General features: G+C 46.7%; 1 long non-coding RNA gene across 1 annotated transcript; it reads right to left on the reverse strand.

The window, feature by feature from the left end:
* Positions 1 to 8,050: 8,050 nt before the first annotated feature.
* Positions 8,051 to 9,625, reverse strand: LOC144164701 (uncharacterized). Its single transcript, XR_013321222.1, has 3 exons — positions 9,328 to 9,625; positions 8,503 to 8,611; positions 8,051 to 8,402 (listed from the first exon to the last, which is right to left on the reverse strand). It is a non-coding gene; the product is annotated as an uncharacterized LOC144164701 (long non-coding RNA).
* Positions 9,626 to 11,109: the final 1,484 nt, after the last annotated feature.

Genomic DNA, 11,109 nt, shown 5'->3' on the forward strand with positions numbered 1-11,109 from the left:
TTTCTTACAATATACACTAGAGAGGAATCTGGCGCTAGCGTCTATGCGGTTCACATCAAGGCCGTCTGTGTCGTCATTGACCGACATTACATCGCGTTCGCCTTAGTTTCATCATTGGCTTGGATTGAAACATTTTAATGACCGCAAATTTAAACAAAGTGCCACAAAAACGCGAAGAATAGTGTGCAATTATGTAAGCGGAAAATAAAAACAGGCTGTTTTAAAGGAAAAAGGAAGTATAGTATATTTTTGCCGGACCAGTTGTGCCTGCTATTCCGCAGGCCAAGGACGTTGTCGTTAACAAGGTTAATATTTGGTGGGGAAACTCATTAGAGACTGATTTTATTAATTGTACCATTATTGCAAATATTAAGTTGATTCGAGAGTTTGGAAAGTGTTTTGAGCGTGCCTATTAAAACGTTGCCTTCGTGGTGAATCGGTGCACCGACTGCCATCTAGTTTAACAAGAAAAAAGAAAACGTGGCGTTAAACATTCGTGGACGATGTCAAGGTAGGACGCATACAAACGCCCGTATCTTTCGTATCTTGTCTTCGTCGAAGTACGTTTTGTTTCTTCTTTTCGTCAGCTACAAATTTCGCGGCGGCATATTACCAGCTCAGTCATACGTCCTTCGACTGCGGCATGAGCAACGTCAGGTGCGATCACGCACTGCCTGCTGTTTCACCGAACACGGCTACCACAGAACAGGGAGGATGTCGGCTTCCTTGTAGCTCGTAAACGTGTTAATGCATAGTGAAGAAAGCAAATCCCGAAAACCGCTTAAGAATCCAATTGTCATGCCAAGCCCAAGCCAAAAACGGGGGTCTTCCCATGAACCCCACGACGACATGGCTTACGAAGTAGTATTAACTCTATGGCTTACGAGGCGCAGTTTCCTCTCTAGTATACTTACTAAGAAACTACTTTTCTCTCAATTGCTGCTTTCCCGATCTCTCACATTCACTTCACTGCATTGTAATCACCCCCACCTGGCGTAGCAAGCACTGCCGCTAGCAGAGCTGACCTCTCCAGCCCACATTAAAGAGTTCTCTCTCTCTCTCTCTCTTTCTCTCTGCCAACAACAGATTGAGGTCGTGACGTCACAGCCAAAAGTCACGTGATAAGACATTTTCGTCCCTTCCTGGACCATGGGCTTTTTTTTTACTTTTATCGCGAAGGCACTGCGCATAGCATCAAGAATGATGATGATGATGGTTGGATGTTTATGGCGCAAGGCCAACTGAGGCAAAGAGCGCCAAAACAATAGTCATATATGAGGGGTTAAACCTTAAAAACTAAGTAAAGTCAGCAAAAACAAAAGTGAAATTACAAAACGACAATGAGCATGGCTGGTGTATAGGGCCAGATTTCATGATGCGTGATAGGAAATGAGGTTTAAAAACTTGACGTCTAACAAATACTCAAACACACGTTTCACGGAAACAATGGCATCGTCACCTAGAAAAAACGATGGATGTAGGGGAATATATTGTCTGTAGAGTTCTCTGAAGTGTTTGTGTCGTGTTGTGTGAAGTGCCTTGCATGTGATTAGTATGTGCACTACGGATAGGGCCTCTCTGCACCTGCTGCACTGGGGTCTAGAAGATCCCGTCAGCAGATACGAGTGCGTCGCATGGGTGTGCCCTATCCGTAGCCTACCCAACGCGACTTCCGTATGTCTGTTGTGTGAGTCAGCTGTGTACCGTCCCAAGTGTGGCTTTATTACATGTAGTTTGTTGTCTGTCTGTTCGTCCCAGTGTGTTTGCCATGTTCTGCGCAGGTGTTGTCTTATGTGTGGCCTGAGGTCTGTGTAGGGTACCGTTGTAATGTCCACAGTGGTCCTGAGTGTAGCAGCACCGGCCCTCTCGTCTGCCAACTCGGTCCCAGCGATCCCTGCGTGTCCTGGGACCCAGCAGAGGACCAGCGCATGCTTTTGTGCATACACGGACATGATAGTGCAGAATACAAGATTAACTATGTGGTTTTTCGGGGGCTTGTGCGATGACAGTGCGCGAACAACACTCAAAGAATCTGCATAGATGATGGAATTGGGAATTTGAGTTTCAAGAATGTGTCGTACAATCAGTAAAATTCCATACGCTTCTGCTGAAAAAATTGATGTGTGCACGCTCATGGTTCTGGCTGCATTGAAATTAGGACCATGAGCAGCGCAAGCGTCACTATAAAATTCTGCACATGTGTATTTAAACTGCAAAGACAGAAAGTGCTGCAGTATTGCAGCTTGTGGTACACGATTTTTGTCAAGTCTCATAAAAGAAAGGTCGCACGACACCGGGCGAACTTGCCAAGGCGGTAAACTGTAAGAAAAGGATGACCTGTACACATCTAAAAACGAAGCACTGAGATCCGAGGCTCGCTCTCTCACTCTAAGTGAAAAGGGCAGAGGAACGGATGGGCGATTTGCAAAGAGCAGAGATGTTGATGTATCGTTAAAGACAGGATAAAAAGGATGATTATTCAGTGATGAAATTTTAAAAGCATATAGCAAGTCCATGTACGTTCGTTGGTTCTCAAGGCTCCACTTATCACACTCGACATAGACTCTCGACAGGGCTAGTGCGAAAAGCACCCGAGGCGAGACGAAGCCCCAAGTGTAGCACTGGGTCAAGCATTCGCAACGCTGTTTTAGTCGCCGACCCATATACCACACTGCCATAGTCTAAACGAGACCCAACCAAAGCAGTATAGAGCCGTAGTAGGAGTTCTTTGTCGGAACCATAAGATTAATGGGAGAGAACCTTAAGTATATTCATTGTTTTCAGACATTTATGTTTAAGTTCCTTGATGTGTGGAATGAATGTGAGTTTCTGGTCAAACACAACACCTAAGAACTTGTGCTCCTTGTTCACAGGAAGCGACACGCCATTAAGAGTAATGTCTGGGTCCATATGGACCCCGCGCTTCCTGGAGAACACAACGCAAGAGCTTTTTACAGGATTTAATTTAAAACCATTCTTGTCTGCCCAGCCGGCAAGTTTCTTTACACCAAGCTGGACTTGACGTTCGCAGATTGACATATTGCATGATTTATAGGATATCTGCACGTCATCTACATACATGGAATAAGAGATTGTAGGTGGCAGTGCCTTACCAAGAGAGTTCATTTTTACTATGAAGAGAGTGCAGCTCAACAAGCCACCCTGTGGCACGCCATTTTCTTGCACGTAAACGTTTGAGAGTGCACAACCAACTCTTACTCAAAACGTTCTGTCTGACAAGTAACTAACAAGAGTGTTCAACATGTTACCCGAAACACCGAATGACTTGAGGTCACTGAGGATCCCATAACGCCAAGCGGTGTCGTATGCCTTTTCAAGGTCTAAAAAGACAGTTAAACAATACTGTTTATGCGCGAAGGCATCCTTGATGTACGAGTCAAGAGCTACCAGCTGATCGTACGTCGATCGCCCCACCCTAAAGCCTGCCTGGCAGCTCTCGAGAAGACCGTTGTACTCGAGGAAGTACACGAGCCTGCGATTTACCATCTTCTCGAAGAGCTTGCACAGGCAGCTCGTCAGGGCTATATGACGGTAGCTTGAGGGGGACGACGGGTCCTTTCCCTCTTTCAGGAAAGCTACAACTATAGCCTCCTTCCAAGAGTTTGGAATGTGCCCCGAAAGCCATATCTTGTTATATAGGTGTAAGAGTGTTAGAAGAGTGTCTGCGTGCAGGTGTTGTATCATTGTGTATGTGATGTTGTCTGGGCCTGGAGCTGAGGGTTTACACGTGCTCAAAGCAGCCCTCAGCTCATGCAGTGAAAACTCTGAGTTATAAGAAGATGTTGATCTATTGTTATCTAGTATAGGCTTCTTTTCGGCCGTTTGTTTGTGTTTCTTGATAGTGTTTGTGTAGTGTGCGGAACTGGACACGTGTTGGAAGTGTTGTGCGAGGGTGTCAGCCTGGTCTTCGAGTGTGTCCCCTGTTGTGCTCACTAGAGGCAGGCTGTGTGTTTGTTGTCCTTTGAGTTTGCGTATTCTTGTCCATACTTTCCGTGTGTCTGTGTAGGAGTTTATTAATGTTATGAAGGAACGCCAACTCTCTCGTTTTGCCTCACGGCGCACACGTTTTCCTAACGCCTTGGCCCATTTGAACAAAATGAGGTTACCCGACGTGGGGTACCGACGAAGGACACCCCACGCCTTGTTCTGGGCCTCTCGCGCCCGCCTACAGTCCTCATTCCACCACGGCCTCCGCTGGTTGTGCGGGGCACCAGAGGCGTGGGGAATGGACTTTCCGGCGGCGTCGAGGATGTGCGCCGTGAGCAGTTGGGTAGCTTCTTCAACGTGTAGGTGTCCTATGAATGTGTGGTGTAGTTTGGATGTCTCTGTAAATGTATTCCAGTTAGCTCTTGCTTCATTAAACCTTTTATGGGAAGATGGACTGCTGGGGCCTGTACCTATATACGTTAATGAAGTGGGGAAATGGTCACTACCATATGGGTCCGTGCCCACACCCCACTCAAGACATGGAAAGAGAATTGCAGAGCCAATAGCCAGGTCAAGGTGTGAGTATGTGTTGTGACCTATGTTATGGTATGTAGGCTGTTTATTGTTGAAAAGGCATGCTCCAGAGGATGTAAGAAACCTCTCTATCAGGCGACCCCGGGCATCCGTACGAGAAGAGCCCCAAAGAGAATTGTGAGCATTAAGGTCGCCTGTTAGAATGTATGGTTCGGGCAGCTGGTCAACCAGCGCCTCGAAGTCAGAGCTCAAAAGTGTAACATCAGGAGGAATGTATATGGGGCATACCGTTATCAACTTATTAAATATTATTAAGCGTATTGCTACAGCCTCAAGGATAGTGTTCAAGGTGACAGGGTGGCATGCTAAGGATTTTCGGACGATTATGGCCACACCGCCAGAAGAGTGTGCAGCCATCCCTGTCTTTCCTGTATACCAGGTAACTATTCAAGAAATTTGTGTGTTTAGAATTCAAATGTGTTTCCTGAACACACATTACACTTGGCTGATTGGTATGCAGAATATCATACACGTCGTCAAGATTATTCAGAAGGCCTCTGCAATTCCATTGAAAAATATTTTCTCTTCCCATTATCTAGTGTGAGAGCTACTGGAGTGTGTATGTTTATGTGTCGTCTTTCGGGGCTGTGACTCTTGGATTGGGCTTTTTGGGCGGCCTATCTGTAGGCTTGGACGTCGGAGGCCGCTCCTTGCGCTGCGTTGCAGGCAAGAACGGCACGACGTCCATCTCGTCGTCCGATGTCCTGGGTGTGCCCGTCGTACCGGGCCCCCCGGACTTGGCCCCCCTTCGGGGGCCCTTCGTTTGACCCGCCACCGCCGGTGGTGTCGGAGGCACCAGAAGTGGCACGGGTGGTGCGGTGGCGGTGGGAGCCGGTGCGGGGCTCGTGGTGTCCATGGCACACTCCAACGCACTGGACGATGGGGAGGCACGGACGGGAGCGGCACCGGTCCCGACGGAAGAGGTTGCCACCACAACCGCTGCTGCCTCAGCAAGCGGCATGGTGGCGGGTTGGGCTGCCAGAGGCAACCCAGGGGGGGGGGCGGGGGCGGGACCAGGTCAGACTCGCGGTACTGGGTCCCCGCCGAAACTAGACGCCGCTCCGCCCCCCGGCGAGCTGCGTCGGCATACCTCCCCAGGGGGGAAAGAGGCGAACCTCTTTCGCGCCTCTGGGAAGGTAAGATTCTCAGTCACTTTAACCTTGATGATCTCCTTCTCCTGTTTGAATTTCTGGCATGTTCTAGAGTAGGCCCCGTGGGGTCCTTTGCAGTTAGCACAGATGAGGGTTTGCGATGAGCAGTTGTCAGATGCATGATCATGTTGTGCACACTTGGCGCATGTTAGTCGACCACGACAAGCATTAGTGCCATGTCCAAACCGTTGACACTTGTAGCAGCGGCGTGGGTTCGGCACGTAGGGTCGAACCGGACATCTCAGGAAACCTGCGCTGACTGACTCAGGAAGTGTTGTGCGGTCAAATGTCAAGATTATGTGTTTAGTAGCTATTATTTGGTCGTTTCGGCGTATCGTGATTCGCCGCACAGCTGTTACGCCCTGATCGCTAAGGCCGTCCAGCAGATCTGCTTCAGTCTCATTTATTAGATCTCTATCAGAGATCACGCCCTGGCAGCTATTAAGACTGCGATGGGGCGTGATCTTGATGTCGACATCGACCATGCGCGTTTGCTTCAAGAGGTGACAGGATTGTTGTTTGTTTTGGACTTCAATTAGGACTTCTCCCGTTGTGAGCTTTTTAGCTTTGTACGATTTGCCTACAAGGCTTTCAAGAAACTTGGAAATGATAAAGACAGACTGGGAAGTGATGGGTTTTGATTTATCCAGGGATTCCATTACCAGGAAGCGCAAGAAATTATCGGGCTTTGGAATGGAGATTGAAGACAAAGGAGGAAAAGATACTTCGGTGCGGCCCCTTTTCAGGGACCGATCACGTTTGGGTGGGGGTTTAGAAAATGCCATATGACACATTGGAAAGCAGGGAGACGGGGGTACTTTCTTCTTTGACCTTACCCTGGTAGTCAAAGAGGTCCCGGAGCTCCCTGCCTGGTAGACAGGCAGGGAGCCCATCGGCAGGAGCTTGACCAAGGCTCCGACGGCCACCGTTCACGGCTTCTAACCCACCTTTCAACTTCTGGCCACGGTAGGTGACAGCTTAAGTATGGGGGGCTCGGGGTACGCGGTGTCGCCACTCACCGTCACCAAGATTACTCAAGGTGCCCCGTGCGGGGATAGCATCAAGAAGCTATGCACTGCGGTAGGGTGTTTTTTATCACTGTACATACGCCCTTCCGCAGCGGTAGGTTCGCTTTGGCGTTTGTTTGATGCCCGAGTTTGTGTCAACGTAGCCGCGGGTCAACGTCGTGGACGGTTGCTTACATGCCCAAGTAGCACCAAAACATTAGAAGAACGTAATTTTTTTGTTTGGTGTTAACGTTAGAGCAATGTTCTTAATGTCATTTTTTTAATGTTTAACTAATGTTGTCAAAAACGTTACAATAATGTTTTGGCAAACATTATTTAAACGTCTACAAAACATTTTTACAACATCTTATTAATGTTAACGTTACATTTTCCTAACGTTGCAGCAAACAATCTAATAACGTTCAAAAAACGTTTAAAAACAATGGAAAACGTTACATCAATTCTCGCCAAACGTCATGCGAAGAGTAAGAAAGCATTCCTGCAACGAATAAATAATTTTGGAGTTACGTTTACCTAACGTTGCAGAAACAAGCTAGAAAAACATTTTAAGAACAACTAAAAACGTTACAGTAACGTTTCGTCAAACATTATTGGAACTGTGAGGAAGCATTTCGACAACATATTAATTATGTTGGATTTACATTTACCTAACGTTGCAGAAAACACGCTTGAAACGATCTTTTAACATTTCAAAACCTTTTCAGAATGTGGACCAGGAACGTTACAGTGACGTTTTGCCAAACGTGTGGAATATATATCGTTGAGCATTGTTTCTGTTATCCCCGTATACCGGATACGATATATTTTAAAGCATTTTCAAAATAACAAGGAAAAGTGATTTTTCAAATAAAATTTTATTTCATTTTGCATGGTTAGATATATTTTTTTTATTTGCACTCCATTGCTGCTGCACTGTAGGCTTAGGAAGAGGCTCCATCCAGGGGCTGGCTGCGTCTGTGTGGAAAAAGCAAACAATTACTACTGCAGTACGCTGGAGCAGTAGGCTGTTTTTGCGTGAAAAAGTAGTTGCCGCCTAAGGATTTGTTTAGTTAACGGTAGCGCACACACGCACACACTAAATGGAGAGTAAACGAACAAGCAGCTACGCAGCAACTCGTGCTAATCATATGCAGAAGAAAGCAAGCGCACAAAATTTTGGGTCACCTGACTCCCAACTTGAATCTCCCGAGTTCACTGTTGCTCGCTTGCAGAGTCTTATGTCTTCTGCATGGCTCATGTATTTTTATTAGGCAGAAATTAGGATGAAAATCATTTAAATATACATGCACTATTAAATTTTGAGAATATCAGTTTATTGCTTACCTTGTGGGTTCTTGTAAGCACAATATTTGCAAAGCGGAGCCAATCACCAAAGATGTGGCCCGCTATCGACTGTGGCCTGGGTCACACCCGCAGCAGCTGGAAGCATAGGGCGCGACTACTTATGGTCTGCATAGCAGTTCATAAATTGTACTAAAACAAATCAAAATACGCTCTCAGAAAGTTTATACACTCACCAAATACTACTAGGGAACGGACTCTAAGCCTCTCGGACCTTTTTCTTCTTTTCTTCCTGTCCAACTGTGTATAGATGACAGCTGCCTCAATCGAAACAACAAATCTGAAAATTCGCTTGGTTGTAGAAGCGATGTTTGCTCCTCCAGTCCGGCAGATCTTTCACCTAAAAAAGAACACAAAGTGCTAAAAGGTATTACAGATGGGTCACACAAAAGAACACACCCATTAAACACGAATGTGTATAATGGTCCAAGTTTACTTACGTAATAAATGGAACCAAAGTGGGAACTCCTAAACGAACAACTTCGATCCTAGTCTTTCTCAGCACTGAAAAAAGTTGTTTTGCATGTTTTAATACATGCTTGGAGCAGGCTAGGGGAAGAAAGGAGGAATAATTTGAGCATTTTACAACAACCGGGGCATTCATTTTTTTTTTTTTTGCACGAATGCAGGAAGGTCCAGTTTTTCAGTCAAAGCCATGCGCATCATTCCAGCCACTAAATTTGTTAGCGTTCACTTTAACTACGGTTTTTGTTTTTTCATGCTCGGCGTTGTTACTCCGTCATATGAAACGCAGCCTGTTATTCATCACTGCTGAGCATTTACAGGATTTTTCAAAAGTTGGGAATTGCGCCTGGAACCACGGAAATAAAAGCCTTTGATTCAAGCTGTTCGAAACCGCACCACCGATAGACAGTACTACTAGAACTAGCCTTTTTGCCCGAAGCATGTCGGTTTCATTTCGGCGAACGACGGCTGTGCATGCTCAATCCGGCCGTAATGAAAGCGTGTTGGTTCCAAACTTCTGATAAAGTACGTGCAGTAGACAATATTCTGTATCCAGAGTGACCTCTTTTGGGCGGAACGGCTCCCTTTAGAGGGAGTGGGTGATCGCTAGCATGACTAAGTACCTCCCACACCTCCTACCCCCAATTACCCCCTTCGGATCTTTATCGGCTTAGTTGAAAGTGGCACCTGCCCTGGTCATTCCAGCTCATGTTGTGCTGTGCGTTATCGATTTAATTCGCTTTTCCATTTTGATTCGCTAACCCGCTAGCCATTTACACAGTTGAGCAATATTTACTTACCAATTTCTATGGTTTCGGGATTGGCACTCATCGTCGATGAACTCCGCGGCTTTCCCGGTTTGAGAGTATCTTGAAAACCATAGCCTGCAATGAAAGTGACTTCGACTCTTTACCAGCTGCTATTTACCAGCTTTTTGGGGTGCATTTCTCACAACTCAAGAACGCGCTATGCTGCTTAATGCATTTCAAAAATGTAAGTCGCAAACGAACGCATGTGCTCGAACAGCGCACTTTTTCCCACCCTCTGTGACACCTTCAGCCCTCAAAATGCCCCTTTCTAACAAAGTTGGCTGTATAGTCACGCAGGTTGTTTGGTTGCTTATCGCCAGCGAAGAGAGCTACGACAAACGGCTCAGGTTTGCAGCTTTTAACAATAGCCCAGAAGTTTGACGAACGTTTTGCGATAGGTACACCGTCATACCATCTACGTTAACCAGCAGCAAAATAGGCTTCCAAGGGGTACATTCTGACCTGTTCATTTGCAGTGTCGACGATATTCCGAAGTAGCTTGCACCTCTCCCCCCCCCCCTCCCCCCCTTTTTTTTCACGTTAAAGAACCCCGGCGTTCCCAACATGATTATCCCATCGCCAGGTAATTAGGGGCAAACGTAATGCTTTCTTTTTTTTTTTCAGAATTTAGCACAGCGAACTAACGTCAGAAGCACATTATTTTGTTTCGCGCGCTCATGCCGCTACCTCACTTGCCAGACTGAAGTGAAAATCATTCGAGTCTGCGCGCAAAAATCGTTTCCATGCAACGAACCCGTAACGTCGATTCTTCCATCAATACTGCCAGTATTTCACCAAACGTATCAGGCCCCTTCACACTTGCGACGAAGCGACGCGATTTCGGAAACTTTTGCCGCCCGGCGACAGTTTTGTCGTTTGGTCTCGGCCAATTTGTCGCCGCGAAAGAAATCGCGTTGCTTCGTCGCTGTACGGGCCTATAAGCAAGAAAATACTCACGAGCTGCTCCTGCACACCTTCCGCAATTCTTGTTTTCCTTGAATGTCGCTCACATTGCCCAAACGCCGCCTCTGGCGCTTCGTTTTGAATATCCCGCGATTAAACGGGTCTCGGTTGGACAGACCAGTGAGAAAGATATAACTCCGTGGAACAGGCTACAACTGAACAACGTCTACAACTGCAGTGTGCCAGGTAAACGATCCGGTGCAACGACTGGAGCTGGGTACGCACGGGGTCCTCTTGGCAGTGTCGAGAAAAGACCCCTTGGGCCCTTGCCATTTTTTCTTTCCCTCTCATATGAGGCGAGAAGGCAGGGGATCTCCAAGAAACTTTCCGCAGCCGCTGTCTGCGGCTGAAACCTGTCTGAATGAACAAAAAGCCGTGGGGGGATGCTACACAAAGATACCTCGCACAATGCCACAGGACACTTATCCACCCGCCCTTGGGGACAGCGCCGCGGGGTTCGCCTTTTACATTCCAATGTGAAGACAGGCTTACCTGCTCGTCTCGACGAACAGAATGAGGACGACTCGCGAGCAAGATTTAACATTATTTCATAAGGCATGACTTTGAACGAAACTGATCGATCGTGATGCACGAATCAAGGAACGCTTCATAACCAAACATGAAATACGAGTGGCTACACCGGGATGTAGGGAGAAAATTTGTCAAAAACACCAGTGACATTTCTTTTTTTTTTTTGTAAACTAGTGCGTAAACGTTTTGGTTCACTATAGCCAGAAATATCATGCTTCGATGAAAAAAGAATTGTGGGCAACTTAGCCAGTCCGGCTGCAGGTGCGTACCGAATAACTA

The sequence above is a fragment of the Haemaphysalis longicornis genome, unplaced genomic scaffold (assembly GCF_048455015.1).
Source record: "Haemaphysalis longicornis isolate Haplotype H1 unplaced genomic scaffold, Haemaphysalis longicornis Haplotype H1 scaffold_135, whole genome shotgun sequence".
NCBI lineage: Eukaryota > Metazoa > Arthropoda > Arachnida > Ixodida > Ixodidae > Haemaphysalis > Haemaphysalis longicornis.